General features: G+C 42.7%; 1 long non-coding RNA gene across 1 annotated transcript; it reads right to left on the bottom strand.

Moving 5' to 3' along the window:
- Positions 1–5,246: 5,246 nt before the first annotated feature.
- LOC131398421 (uncharacterized) lies at positions 5,247–12,284 on the bottom strand. The gene is made up of 2 exons (XR_009216883.1): positions 11,988–12,284; positions 5,247–5,963 (listed from the first exon to the last, which is right to left on the bottom strand). It is a non-coding gene; the product is annotated as an uncharacterized LOC131398421 (long non-coding RNA).
- Positions 12,285–15,878: the final 3,594 nt, after the last annotated feature.

Genomic DNA, 15,878 nt, shown 5'->3' with positions numbered 1-15,878 from the left:
TGCACTTCCTCCTTCTCAGCCCACTGGGTGCTGCTCTGCTGAAGATGGCCAGGGCACCCTTGCTTCCCCTTCATCTTCTCCCCTGCTCTTCCTCTGGCCTTGCTGGACCCAGGCTCAGACCTACCTGAGGCCTTGAGTGCACAACAGAGGTTCCTTCCTCCAGGGTTGCCAGTGGGGAGGGAGCTGCTGAGCAGGGCTGAGAGCCAAAGACAGAGAAGGGAGGGTGTGATTGAGGGTGGAGCAGGTCCTCGAGGACCACTGTGCCAACAGCATGTGCTCAGAGGACAGAACCACCAGCTCCAGGGGATCCAGCCCTGCCTGGCCCTCAGTTCCCTCAACTGGCAGAGGAGCCCCCTACAGCACCCCCATCTCCAGCCTGAGGCTCACTCCTCTCCTGCCCTTGGCTGCAACACATATTCTCTCTTAACCTCTGGATCCCCATTTCCAGCCCCCTGGCAGACAGTCCCCCAGATGGCCCATAGGCACATCGGATTCTGAGGGTCCGACCTGAAGGCATTGTCTCCCTCTAAGGGCTGCCTCTTGGTCAGGGGACTCCTTCCCTTCAGAAGCTGGGGCCCAGTGCTCGCCCCTCCCTCTCTTTCCCACATCTTCCCTCCTCCATTTTACCTCCTGCAGCGCGCCCAGGCTGCCTGCTCCTCCTTCTCACTTCCCCTCCCCCCCGTCCTGTGGTCCTGCTGCTTTCTCCTCTCGGGCCTTCCTTCCCACCTGCTCCCAGGTGATCTTTCTAAATCAGAAACGTGCCCCTGTCCTTCCCTCCTCTAAGCCCATCAGCAGCTCCCTTCTGGATAAATCCGAGCTTAGCAGTGTGTCATTCACAGCATTTCCTCAGGATCCGGGTTCTGCCAACCGCCCTCTTCTCTCCCGCTTTGAAACCCATCCTCTCGCTCCCAGCTGCCTGGGATTCTCCGTGCACACGGGGTGGGTTCTCACCTCTGCTTTGCTCCTGCTGCTCTTCTTGCTGAAGTGCCCAGCTCCGCCCACCTCACCTGTGGAGCTCAGCTCAGGGGCTCTGTCCCCATCCGACCTTTACTCCAGGAGATCTGGGGCACACTCTCTATTGCACTTATGACACTGCATTTTTATGATGTTCCTTTTCCTCTCCTCCCCCACTGGGTGATCTCTTTATGGGCATGGGTGTGTCTCGTGTGTCTGTGCCTTTGTCCCCAGCACAGCTGGCACTGGGTGGGCACTCAGCCAGCACTCACTCCCCTCCGCTCTCCCCGGCCCTGCAGCCTCACCCAGGGCATTGTGTCCATAGAGATTCCTTCTGAGCAGAGACAGTGGGGCCGTCCTCGGCCATGTCACCAGAGATGAGGAATCCCTCCTTCCTCTCACACTGCTCTCCTGGCCTCCCTCCCGGGGCTGAGCAGTTCTCAGTGTGCACGTGTGTGTTTCTTAGGTGTCCAGGAATCCCAGGCAAAGTGCAGGCTGCTTTGGTGTTCTCAGGTCTGTCCAGGAGAGTCCAGTGTCTGCCCTGGAACTGCTGGATTTCTCTGTAGGAGCTTTTCATAAGCCCCACCTTGGATTCTCTCAACAGCCCCGTGAGGGACCATTTAAAGGGAGAAAGTGGGAATTAGAGAATTAGAGTGCCCTGCCCAGATCCATGGCGTAGCCAAGTCCACGTTCCAGCCCAGGCCTGAGTGTGGGTCATGACGCCCCCCAGCTCCAATCCTGCTCCTGACTGGGGTGCCTCCCTGGTCTCACCTCAGACCCCTGCCTTGCTCTTCATTGGCTGAGAGAGAACAGCTGACTCAGGGGCACGATGCTCACTGTTCTCTGATGTTTGGATTTGCAGTTTCAGCCCTTGCAAGGCGGCCCCTCCCCTCAGCCTGTCCTGCCTGCAGGTGGATTGTGGGGCTGGAAGACTCCCTTGTGCGGCTGTGAGGGAGATCAGGACCCCTTTTCACTCTTTTTTGCCTTTTTAATGTAGAAAAAATGTTATTTTTTAAGGCAGTTAAACGTTAAGCAGAGAATCCCCAAATACAAATTATTAAAAGAAAGTCTAGTCCCAAATCACTGCTTATTCTCACCCTGATTTATTTCCAACCAGACTTGAGTCAAAGCCTCTCCAGAGATGTGTTTTCACAGTTCAGCCCTCAGGCTTGGGACACCTGGTGCTGAAGGTCCTTGTTTCCATCTACCTGTCTTGTCTCTACGGCTCCACAGCCAAAGGTGAGCTTGCCTTGACCGTGTTCCCTCTGCTCTGAGAATGCCTGTCAGCATGGACTCTATCATTCTAAAACCAATGGAGTGACGTATGAAATTGTCCTGCACCAATACATACTGATTCACTATGATGTGTGGTTATTATCAGAAGCTTTAGTATAATGGAAATCCCGTGGGGTTTGGAGTCAGACAGGCCTGGGACCAAATCCTGATCCATCAATGTTGGGTCTTGGATTCTGAATCAGAGATCAGCACTAGTCTAGATACAATGTTCTATTTCCTGTTCCTTCACTGCTATCATTAGTCTAATCTGCTGAGCCCGGATTGTATCCTCAGCTGTAAGGAGAATACGTCTGAATCCTTACAGTCCATGTAAATCCCTTCCCAGGACTCAGCCTTGTGTTTGTGTGGAACGGGGCTCATACCTACCAGCCAGGGTCACTGTGAGACCGGATGAGATGACAGACCCCACGGAAAGGGCCTGTGCAGAGAAAGACTCAGTGCTAGTTCTCTTCCCCCAACCTCTCTGGTTTCCATTTTTAGTTGAGGAACAACATTTATGCTGAAAAGTGCACCTGGATTAAGGACAGGTCCTGGTGAATTTTCACAAACAGCATAGACCTATGTAACCAGCCCCCAGATCAAGAAATAGAGCAGACCCCCAGAAGCCCCTTGAGGCCCTCTCCTTCTCTATTTTAATAGTTTGGGGAGTAATGACATCATCATCCAGAGGAGAGAAGCTGTCCTGAGGAGCTTCTTCAAGACCCTGTGTGTGTAAGTAAAAGAAGTCAAGTTCTCAGAAAGTGACAATGTGCTGCCTTGTGCTGGGTTTCTCCTCAGGATTCCAGGTGAGCAGAGAGTTTGATGACCTCACCAGCTCAGTGAAGGTCATTATCCCAGGGCTTTGCATGAAGACTGCTCCCTGCAGAGTGGAGTACAAAACAGAGTTGCTGCCCGTCTTCAGACCGTCCTCACCAGTGTCTGCCCCTAAATGACTGTGGAGTGGCTTCCTTACCTTCCATTGGCCACTTCAACTTCCACATGGAGGGTTCTGGGCATCGCCATGCCTTGTTACCACCTGAGTCTGCACTGAGTCCACATGTCAACCAGGGAGTAAGTCCTACAGAGCCAGCCTTCATGATGACTCCGACACCTGTACCCTCCTCGGCTCCCACGGTCCCTGCACTGCCTTCCTCTGCTCTCACTCATTTGTGTAACATGAACTCGTATAATGTGCTACACATTGAGGTGAGCACGGGGTCAAAGATGCCCAAAGTGCCTGCCCTGGTGACCTCAGGAGACAATGAAAATATAAGGTGGTGTGCAACTGGCATTCCCAAACTCAACGTGTGAGAATGCAAACTGATGCAACTCTTTCTGAAGGTAATGTATCATTATGCACCAAGAGCCTTAAAACTGCCTGTGCCCTTTGACCCAATGGTCTATTTTGCTCTACAGAAATAACCAGAGAGGCAGAAAAAGAGTGATGTCCAAAGATGTTCACTGAAATGCTGTTTATAATATGAAAATTAGAAATAATCTAAAAGCTGGATAACAAGGGATTAGTTAACTAAGATTTGGAACTCTGCAAACATTAAAGTCAAATGTTCAAAGAACATTTAAGAATTTGTGAAAATGCACATGATTAATAAAGTGATAAAATCCAGATAAAAAATTCACGTGGTTTGCCTGGCAGGTCCTCAGAAGGGTAAACATGGAGGTGACCATATGACCCACAGTTCCACTCCTGGAGAAGTGAAAACATACGTCCACACCAACACTTGTACACAGATGCTCATAGCAACATTCTTCATAATGTCCACAAGGTGCAGATGTCCACCAGCTGATGAGTGGATGAATGCTGTGGTGCACCCATACAATGGAACACGATAGGAGTGAAATTTGGGGTGACGAAAACGTTCTAAAATTGATTATGGTAATGGTTGCACAAATCCATGAATGTAGTAAAAGAAATCGAATTATCTACTTTAAATAGGTGAATTGTATGGCATGTGAATTGTCTCTCAATATGGCTGTTTAATAGAGAAAAGAAAGGAGTAGCACGCTGCTGCAGGAATGGATCATGTAGCAGGAGGAATGTGTCCCATACAACACGGGTGAACCTGGAAACAGTCTGCTGAGTGAAAGACGTCAGTCATGAAAGACCACATTGTAGGATTCTGTTTATACAAAATGTCCAAGACAGGCAAATCCACAAAGACAGAAAGTTAGATTACATGTTGCCTAGGGCTGGGGAGATGGGAGGGATTGGAGGTTGACAGCTAAAGGGCACGGGTTTCTTTTGGAGAGGATAAAAATGTTCTAAAATTGATTGTGGTGATGGTTGCACAACTCTGTGAATACACTAAACACCATTGGGTTCTCCACCACTTTAAATGGGTGAATTGTATGGTATGTGAGTTATGTCTCAAGAAAGCTGTTACCAAAAAGAAAAGCATGTTATTTGATCCAAATCGTGTAAAAAAACATGTCTGAATGTATATACTCAGAAGAAAAAGACTAAAAAACCACTGGCATATTAATAATGTTTATCTCTGGGATTTGGTTTTATGTATTTTTATTTTGTTTATATTTTTCTGCATTTTCCACATTTCCTACTCTAAATATGTGTTACTTTTAGAATCAGAAAAATAAATAGTACTTAAAAACACAATGTGATGACAGCCTACAATTCAGTTTTATGCATGGTGTGCCTGGAGCCCTGAGGAAGGAGGGTGCTATTGACCGAATTTTTTCCCCCAAAACATCATATGTTGAAGCCCCAGCCCCAATGTGACTGTATTTGGAGATAGGAAGTAATTAATGTTTAATGACATCATAAGGGTGGGGCTCTGATCCAATAGGATTAGTATCCTTATAAGAAGAAGCACCAGAAAGCTTGCCCTCTCCCCCTCCCCCGATGTGAGGACACAGCAAGAAGGCAGCTCTCTGCAAGCCAGGAAGAGAGGCCTCACCAGAAATCAACCCTCCCACACCTTGACCTGGGACTCATGGGCTCTAGAACTATGAGATGTCCATTAAGGAAAAATTCACTACAATTCATATAGCAGATATTTGCTTGGGCAATTAGAATTGCAACTCACAAGACACAGATTCAGGCAGAAACCCAAAATGTGTTCTGAGGAGGACAGGGAGGCAAGGGTTTATAAAGGCAAGAAGAAATAAATTACACAGGTCGTTTTGCGAGGTTTGTGATTGGTGCTGGAAACAAAGGTTAATTTTAGGCTATAAGTGATTGGTTGCTAAGGCCATCTCTAAGGCAGAAAGTTCTTTTCTATGAGAGTAAGCGTATTTCTTGAGAGAGGGTCCAGATGACAACAGAGGAGCACAGTTCAAAAGCTACATTCCCTCTGGGTAGAGACGTGGTGTGCGTGCATGAGCCCCATTTCTTTAATGGCCTCCCAGCTCCATTTTAGAAGTCTTGATAATGTTACTCCATTTTGTTATCTCTGTCCACATTTCCCCTTTTGATCAAGATCTTTCAGCAGAAAGCATCACAGAACAACTGTTCAATGTATTGATATTTCCCTCATTGCCAGGAAGTCTCTGACCTGGGAGTTCGTGCCCCTTGCGGCGGGGAATAGAGGTGCTCAATCGTCAGTAGGAGTAACGCAGTCAGAGGCTCTGGCCCCATCTGATCAAGAAGACGGCAGTCAGGAAATGAGTCTTAGGCACAGTCTCTATCTGGAAAAGTATCAAGTCCTTTGCAATTTCAAAATTGGACAGTCATCTCAAGTCGCTGAGCAATCATTGTTCTGCAGGTAAACAGACACACAGCATTGAGAAATGCAAATCTTTAGCAACTTGAAGGCGACAAGGATTGCACAAATCAGAACAGTAATCATTTGTATAACCTGGAGCAGATCTGAATGAGTAGTAGCATAAGAAGCTTAAATATAAGTAGACACAGCAAAATTCTAATAATAATCATAAACGATATTTGAAGTACTCATCTCACACTAGCACCTATACCTGAAGGAAGCCAGGTGAAAACATCAACAGGGATCCAGAGGGTGTAATTAAAAGACATTGGATCAGAGACATCCTATGCTGTTTCTATGATTTTTCTGAGTTCTAACTCAACTTCACCAGAAGAGTTGATCCACATACAGCAGGAGGTGTTGGCTATGACACAGATGCCACCTGATTCTGCAAGGAGATAGTGGGCTGCCGTTCAATTATCTAATATAACCCTTGCTAGGGAATCAGGGATTCTTGTTGAGCTAAGGCTTGAGCGGTAGAATTTGCCACTTGAGCTATGGTTAGGGATACATTTTTTATCAACAGCTCATCATGGACAATGTCAATCCAAGAGACAAAGCCCTTGGCAATGGCAATCAAGGAGAGTAGATGGGGTGTAAAAAGGGAGTCTTCAAGACTTGCCTAGACCTCTGAGATGGCGGTTGGGTTTCTTCTTTAACAAGAAGCTGAAATGGAATACTATGGTATCCTAAAAGGCATTGTCCTGCCATATGCCAGCTGTCTAGACATTCATGAGCCCATGGTTCCCCATAGTAACCACGCACAAAAGTGTACCAAATGGGGATACACAGGATACAATGCCTTCTAGCTCTGTAGCAGTGTCAGTGGTCAGGAGCACTTGGTATGGGCTCAAGGGCTGCCTTCCTCTGATGATGCTTCCAGAATATCCAGTGACCAGCCTCTAGACTGTGACCAACATGATACTTGAAACTGGAATCTCGGAAGGTGTCTTTAACCTGTTGATGATGGGCTTGAGCATAAGACTGTAGAGACTCACCTTAGCTGGTCAGTCTCACGTAAGACAACACGGGATCAGCAGAAGGTTGTGTACCAACAGACACAGATGTGCTGGTGACTGTCTCATGTGGAGCTGGTTCATGTTTTCCAAAGAGGGGACTGTGAGCAGTCAGCAAGACCAAAGGCAATACCTTAGGCCAGTGGTGTCCAGTCCACAGTATATAACAAACCTCAAAGACAATTAACAGGACTATAATCTAATATCTACAAAGGTGCAAACAGTAGTTTTCTCTCTGTAATTATGCTTGATTTTTTTTGCCAAAGATAATCACAGCAAAACTAATTTGTTTATATTAAAAACTTGGCCTTATTATTTAACCAAGTGAAAATAAGAATATTTACTGAGACTTTCTGAATTTTGGAGGGATCAGGTAGAGAGAAAAAGTCAAAGTTTCATCTTTGTTCACAAAGGTATGTCTTACCAAATTGTCAATTGTTTAAGAGAAGAGATTTCTTTAAATCTGGGAAAAACAAAACATTAGAGCATCTTTCTTGGCTCATGTGGTCCTGTGTAATTTAATATTTCTTCTGCTTGAATCCAGTTTTTCCATTAGTTTTCTTGACTTTGCCAGATGATTGAGGGTGATAGGGACACTGAGAATCCTAAGAAGTTCACAAAATTTTCATTAAGGTTTGTATGATTTGCCCAGTGAAGTGGGTGCCTTGGTCACTGGTGACTGTGGAAGGTACATCCCAAGAGGGAAGCACGTGTTCTAACAGTTTCTTTGCCATTACAAGGGCATCAGCTTTGTGGCCAGAGAAAGGCTTTATCTCATCCAGAAAACACAGATAATAACAAGAACATATGTATGAGCCATAGGAAGTGGCAGTTGAATGATATCCAGCTGTAGGTGCTCAGAGGACCCAGAGGGAGGAGTTCTGAGGCCTCTGGAGACAGAAATAGTCTTTCCTATAGTGAGTGAAGGAATGTAAAAACTGAAAAATAGGATTTGCCAGAGAGCCAGGAAGAGTCCAGTGGCTGTCTTGGGTCTCCCATAGCCCTGACCATTTGTTGAATTTACAGCCATTGTTTACCCACCTTAATTTCTCTGCTTCGGGAGCAGACTGTTGTCATGTCATAAGGATATCAGGATGCCAAAAGTCTGGCAGTGAGGGACTGTTCTTTGCAGAGGCGGAATGGACCTCATCCACATTTGCCAATCTCTGTAGATTCTGTTATTGCTGCCTTTACATAAAAATCAGTCAAGACACAGTCCTGATATTTAGTGTGAGCCTCAAATTTTATGACAGACAACATTTTATACCAGGACGTCTTAGACTCCCAGGAATTTCACATAATTTCTGGAACTCTTATAACATACACTTTTAAAGACATAACATAAAGAAGGCCTAATATTATTCCTTATTTGACAATGATTCCCATGTAATTTTACATATCAGATATGCCTAATTAGTTAAATCTCTTACTTTTTAAAAGGAGAGAAAACCAATCTTTTGAGATGTTTCAAGTATAGGGGAGGAAGACATATCCTCTATCCACTCTGGGTCCTTCTGGCTGGGCTATGAATTAAAATGACATGAGATAGAATAACAGGAGAAAATCAAACAAAGCTTTATAACATGTATACATGGGAGAGACCCAACTGAGAAACTCACCAAAATGGCAGAGGCTGTCATCTTAAATACCATCTTCATCTAAAGACAAAGGAGGATGTTGGGGGTCGGGGAGTCAGTTATGGGAGATTACCGGAAAAGGACAGTAAACAAGAGTGAGGTTATTATGCAGATTTAAGTCCTTCACCTTCCACTTTGATAAGAGTTTCTAGAGATAAGGTCATTCCCCCTTTCTTCCTGGTACAGAGAGGCAGATACCTTTACAGATGGAGATTTCTCTTGCAAGGTAAATTTCTCTTGCAAAGGTAAATGTCTCTTACAAAGGGTAAATTCTACTTTTCAGAGCTTCTTCTATGTCTGCAGTTTTTAAAGGTAACCAGTCCCAAATAATCTGCATGCCAAAGAGACACATTTTGGGGTGGCCAATTCTGATCCCCCACACAAGGATCCTCTGGAAAATCCCAATGTTAGCCAGAGGTCAAAAAAGACTTCATTTAGAATCTGATTTGGGGAAGTTTGCCAAAAAACATCAAAGAAGGTCTTAAAATACTTGCCTAAATAGGATCACAGATCACTATGAAACTTAATGTTTACTGATCTATTTAACCAAGATGACAAAAAGATTTCAAAGATTGGTATAGAAGGTAGCATAGCTGCAAAACCTTCGCTCTTTGTAATAGGAATGGATCAGCTTTTAACTTAAAGCACAGGAAATTGTTTTGATAAAACATAACATCCCTGCCTTTTAGGCAGAGCACTCAAAGGTAAAGGAAAGCTTTCATAATCTCTTTATCAGGAGTAGGTTAAAAGCCCAAGAAACCTTGTCCCTATAACAAAAACAGAGAAAACCAAACACTACTGTTGCAGCAGCTTATTCTCTATATTAAAACTCATTCACTTAATGAAATTCATTCCAATCTTCGCCAGCTCGACCACGCATAAGACTCTTTTCTCAGGGTTCCCCTTCCACAAACTTTCTTTTTCACATTCAGCATTTGTCATTTCTTCTTTCCCAAAACCAGTTTTACTTTAGGAAAAATTTACTTTCTTAACAAAAATATCTCCATTCCTTATACCTTCTTTTACTGGAAACATATAGTTTGTCAGCATAGTTTTTAATGTGGCACAAGATGAGTTTACCTATAGATCCAAACATCTTTTAGTTTTTCTGTAATAAGAAGCCAAGAATAAATAAACTCTTGTTCAGTAATTAACATTTTTCTCTTTTATCTTATCTGGAGATCTGTTTTATCTTTTCTAGATGTTCAATGAATTCTCCACCATTTACTTTCATTTAGCAAAACTCTAAGGTTTCAAGTCACCAAAAGATTTGGGGAAGCTATTTTAAAGTTCACATACTGTAAAACATAATTATTGCACTTAAAATTCCTACTTCATTAACATCTATATAATTCCTTAAGTCTTAACAATCATACTTTGATTATTCATGAAAATTTCAAATTTCATGAGACATTAAAGCAGTTAGCCTTCACATGTTAAGTTGATTTATTCTTCCTGACAAATTTCATAACAGTGATACCATGAGCTTATTTGATTAATAACCCAGGTAGAATAAAAGTGGTATGTTTCCATTATCTCCAGTGCTGATAACTCTGAAGACATGCCTATTTTAATTAAACCAACAAACTTAAGCAAGCTTTTGTTGACCAAAGATTATTTTATAGCATGTTAACTTGAAAAACATTTTGGTTAGTTTCTATTATATTTAGAAATAATTTACATAAGCTCTTACTTTAAGTTCATTAAATAAAACTCTTTTTAGAAATTAATTTTGTTGATACCATCTGGAGGTATAAAAATATCACACTGTATAATGTATATACATATATAGAGACTGACACAGACAGAGATCATATAGCTCTTATTTAAAAAATTTTAGCCATGGATTAGGTACAATACAAAACTCAGTGGTTTACAAATAATTGTGTCTCTAGCAGATAGAAAAAATTAAGATGCCTGCTTAAAGTTGTTTTGTTGTTTCTGTTAATATTGGTGGAGAAGACTTTTAAGATTTATCTTTGCTGTAGATAAGGAGGCTGTGCATTAGATTTGGGGCAAGAGAGCCTCTCTAGCAGCCTGCACTTAAAATGAAACTTTTTTTTCCTTTGTTTCTTTCAACTCAGGCTTTACTGATTGAGCTACCAGGCTTAGTCTCAGGTGACCGTGGGCTGTTATCTCCTGGGGTGTGTACATTCTAAAGATATGGACAAATTTACCACTTCAAAGGACAGAGAGAAAAAATGCAAGTTTTTCCTAGGAGATTCAAGGTAATTGTGATTTTACATTTTCTTGAGTCTTAGGAATTGGGGATGGTCTAAATAAGAGTTCCTGGAGAGGTTACCAGGCTTTGACTCAGATTGGGAGCTTTTAGGATTAGTGAAAGGAAATGGGAGGAAACTGAACTGCCTTTAGAGCTGCATTTTCAGTTTTGAAAATATATATGAGATAAGGACACTTGCTCTCAATGCCTCAGAAATTGGGTTGTAACTTTTTACATTACCCCTAATTTGCTTCATCTCTGGGTATATAGTTTTATTTTAACTTATGTAACTGTGGGCCCTCCAGGACCAGTTCTCTGACCCCGTCTCTTATCAACAGAGTGATTAATAATTACCTTTCAGAAAATCTGCAAAGTCATGTAGCCAGAGCATGTGCAGAGGAAGAAATCTTGACCTGAGATGACGGAGCAACCAAATATTCTCATTTCTGTGGATCCCAAAGGACCAGGGGGACATGACCAGAGCGTGAAGTTGGACTCTTATCAGAAGTGAGGGGTCCCTCATTCAGGAAGATCTGGTGTTAAAATTCCTTCCCCACCACATCATAGATGTTTATAGACCTATCGTAAAAGTTTAGAACCTCATCATAAATGTTTAAAGCCTTACCATAAATGCTTGAAGCCTACCAATCAAAACCTGTACCACGAGCATTTCCGCAAGCCACCCTGTTCTCCCTAACCTCTTAAATTTTGCCCCAAATCCTGAATCAGGGAGATAGATCTGAGGGCACGTGTCTCCTACCTCCCTGCAGATGGATCTTGCAGAATAAAGCTGATTTCTCCCCCAAAGGCTGATTCCATAATTAATTCACTGTTTATGCACATCAGGCAAGACAACTCCAATTTTGTGCAGTAACTGTTGGCGACCATGAAGAGACAAAGTCCTGTGACTGCCTGCCCAGGGCTCTGGAACCCCCAGTGGTGTGTGGGGTCTTTTCATGGACCCTAAATGGCTTCCCAGACAATTTTGTCTAGAGGCTCACCTGTTTGGAGTCCCATTTCCCACTCTGGTGCTCCAAATCCCAAGGGTATTTTTTTTTTTCCTCTTTGGGAGAAGACACAGCTTCTGGATCAAGACGTTTCTGGGCTCTGGGTGAGTAACTTTAAGAAAGCAACTGTCTCTTACCTCATCTCTCTGGTTGATTTCCTGGAATGTAAGTTAGGCTTGTATTCTGGGGAATCCTGCTGGGCTGAGACCTGAACCTTGGGCCTGAACCCCCCAAGGTAATTAGAGGCAGGATAAAAGGTTCACTCGTGAAGTTGCTTCTGGTTCTGGGCAATTCTTGGGACTGGTTGTGAGCTGCTCCTGGCAATCTGGTTTTGAGTAGCTCCTGGCAGTGGTTCTGAGCTACCCCTGGAAAACTAGCTAGCATTCTGGTCTGTGTTATATGTAGAACTGTATTGTGTGTTAATGTTTGTCCGAATTGAATAGGCTGTTTGGGGACTGAGTTTCTCAGTGATCATAACAAACTCTCTTTAGAAATTACATTGTTTGCTGTGGCCACTTAGGAAAAAGCCCCCTAAAATGAGGATAACCATAAAAAGCTGGCAAGGTAACCTGGGATAACTTAAAATTACCGTGGCCATATTATGTGGGGCTCCATTTATAGAGCCAGGTAATAGAGAAATTTCTTTAAAGAGTTGAGCTTACCACCTTCCAGCATCTAAAGGTTCCAGAAGCTGTAAATGTTTACAAAGAACTGCAGAATCTTACCAAGCTTGTTTAGTGTCCTGAGGGCTTGGCTTAATAACCATCAGGTTGGAGATCCCAAACTACAGTTGAGCAAAACTGAAGTTGCCCTCCATTTTGTGGCTAGGGTCCTACCAAACTGCCATAAGCCTCAGGGGAATTACATTGGCCATTACAAGGAAGCCTTGGTTTGGCCTTCATTGTGATGGTCTTGGTTTCAGGGATGCTTGAAATTTTCATGATCTGGTTCTAGCTGCAGCATAAATATACTTTTGACCAGCTGTCTCTAAATTCTGAAACAATGGGAAACCCTAATTCAATCCCACATGTAGCCCATTAGGCTTCATTATCCCAAACTGGGCAACTTTTAGTTACAAGAACATGAAACAGGAAAAGGTGATATTCTTTTATGACACCATATGACCACAATGCTCTTTAAACTCCAGAGAAAATGGCCGGATGATGGATCATTCTGCAACTCTTAGGAATTTGGTCTGAGTACTCATCGGTTTATTGATCCTTATCCTCCCAGAGATGGTCACTATTTTTCCTTGTCTCTGTCTTTTGTGTCATTTGTCATAAAAAGGAAAATACCATAGGGCAAGATGCAGGCATCTCCACAAGCCTATTGTCTGGGCAGGCCCAAAGTACCTTTGCTGTAGGTTAAGAATGTGCATAAGGTGAAAGGTATTGCTAAGTGGCCTCTTCGAAGCCAAAAAAGGCCATAAAATTGATGGGCACAGGTTGAGCAGTTAAGAGCCATTAGGATGCTACATTTCAGTTTGTGAGTATTGTGGTATGTGAATAAAGGTGTTATCAAAATAAAAGATAAAGCACCAAACTGTTTCACTACAAGTTAAGGTATATAAGGGTTAAAAATTTTAATTAATATATGTTAATTAAAGTTACTAAATGTTAATAATGAAAACATCTTTGTATTCAAGTAAGACATATATTTTCAGTAAACAAGGTATAAATAATGGAAATATTTTTGTTTGTTTTGGTAAGAAAGATAAATTTGTCCTGAAATACTAGAAGGGAAGAAAGAAGGCATGGGACAAATTCTGAATGTAAAAAAGAAAGATACAGAGGATTTGTGAAAGAGGAACTGTGATGAAAGAATGTTGTGCAGTAACACTTAGGGAGGAAAGCCTATCAAAAAAAGTCCTATCAGGCTCTGAATATCAGCTTTTAATTTGGCCAATTTTTGATGAGAGAGCTAATTACAAAAAAAAAAATCCTCCTAAATATATTGTCAGTTTTCAGCCAGAACAATGAGTAAGTATTTCTGGCAGTATTAAATAACCCCATTAATTCTAATTTTAGTTCCACTGACCTGTTTAGGGAATAACATAGCAGTTTACCAGGAAAACCCTCAGAGTCTCATCAACTCTGGAAGGGGCCCATCTGGGGCCCCTCCTACAAGAGTGGATATGAGGGTGTCAGTGAGGCCACTAACTTGGTGGACTTCTGTTACAGTTGTGTGGTCTTTTCTTTTAGGTATCTTTCTAGGTATAGCTTTAATATTTCATTAGCTTTTTGCAACAAAACTTTCAATGAAACCATTTTAGAATTTTGAAGGCTTTGCTTTTAAGTGCACTTTTTAAATGATCCTATTTAATTAGAATGTTCCCCCTACTGGCCACTGTGACTTTAAATCATCCTTAGTAATTTTGGACTGTTGAGATAGAAATTTACAACAGAAGGGACCATAGTTCTCAAACATAAAACCAACTGGAGTTCCTGATAGCGAAACCCCTCGGAAACTTTAGAAAATGAAAGTCTCATGTGAATGAAAAGCACACAGACAAGAATGACAATAGAGAAATCCCTCAATTTAGTGAGAGTACTCACAGACCAATTTGACCAAGACAAAACCCTGCTGAGGGAATCCCCTCCTGCGACAATGGTGGCCACAGCCGACTGAGACAATCATCTCCTGGGCGGTCATCCCTGATCCCAAAAAAAGGGCACTTACCTTGACCAAATGGAGGGAGGTTAGAACCTGAGAGGACCCACAATTGGCAGTGTCTGTGATCCATGGAAATGGAGAGCCCAAGGAGGCTCATGTAGGTACCATACCCAGTTCCAGGGGAGGCTAGTCCACAAAGGTGAGATCACCTCAGGCCCTGCTTTCTGACACTATATTTGTTAACCTAGAAATTAAGAGATAAAATGAGAGGCAGAGAGATCTTTATTTGGAGATCACAGAATTGCAATTCTGGGAGCACAGATTCAGGTAGAAACCCAAATAGTGTCCCACTAGAAAGTAAAATTCAGGGGCTTTTAAAGGCACAGAAAGGAGGTTTGCATTACAAAGAATGTTAATTGGAGTTGGGGGCAGAAAGCTAATCTTGGCTAAGAATAATTGATTACTGAGGCTTGCTAGAGGGAGGTAAAAGTCCATCACTCTGATAGTTGCTGGTTTCTTGCAGCGTTACTCAGTTAAAAAGTTCATGTTCTGCCCGATGAGGACGTGCATAAGACCCATTTCCTTCATGGCTTCCAAGCTCCATTTTAAAGCCCTTAGACATAAGCAACTCTTGTTTTGTTTCACATTTCACAACTTCAATCAGGTAATGCACAAGGGGCCAGCTTGGGGGAAACAGGGGTCTCCTGACTTCTTATTCTGTTTCTCTGTTTACCAGGCTTCATCTCTCTCTGGCACTCAGCCCTTCCTGCCCCTGGAGTTCTTTCTTGTCTCAACGCAAATAATCCATAACCAATCAAGAAATCAAAATTGGGATGAGTCTATTATGAGCAAGATCTGAGGACCACGTAGCCCAGGAGAGTCCTTTCACAAAGGAGTGGAGCACTCCAAAGAAGTGGGGTTATGCCAAGTGGTCAAAGAGCATCTATCACATATGACTGGAATGTCCCTTTTACAATAGTCATGAAATTGCTTTACTGGCACAGCAATTCTGGAATGCACCAGGTGGGTGGTCTCAAGGTGGGTGGTCACAGCAGCTCAGCATTCAATCCCTAGCCTAGGGAGCAGTGCTTATCCTTAAAGAAATGCTCATGTGGAGGAAGTTACATCCTTATATTCAAGGGCATTGCTCTTGTCTTTGGGACATAGTAAATACTTAAAGCAGATATAGAATACATGCTCAACAGCCATGTCAGCCCCCTTTTGAAAAATAAGTTTAGGCCAAATTAGTTTTACACCAAATGGCTTCCTCATATACTCCATTATATCCTATTGCTTGTCATTTATTCATCACTTGGAAACAGTTTGGTGCTTTATCTTTTATTTTGATAACACCTTTATTCACATACCATAATACTCACAAACTGAAAATGTACACTTCAGTGGGTTGTAGTATA

The sequence above is a fragment of the Diceros bicornis genome, chromosome 35, assembly GCF_020826845.1.
Source record: "Diceros bicornis minor isolate mBicDic1 chromosome 35, mDicBic1.mat.cur, whole genome shotgun sequence".
In the NCBI taxonomy this organism is placed as follows: domain Eukaryota; kingdom Metazoa; phylum Chordata; class Mammalia; order Perissodactyla; family Rhinocerotidae; genus Diceros; species Diceros bicornis.
Note: the sequence above shows the minus strand (reverse complement) of the source record. Positions and strands in the feature narration are given on the sequence as shown.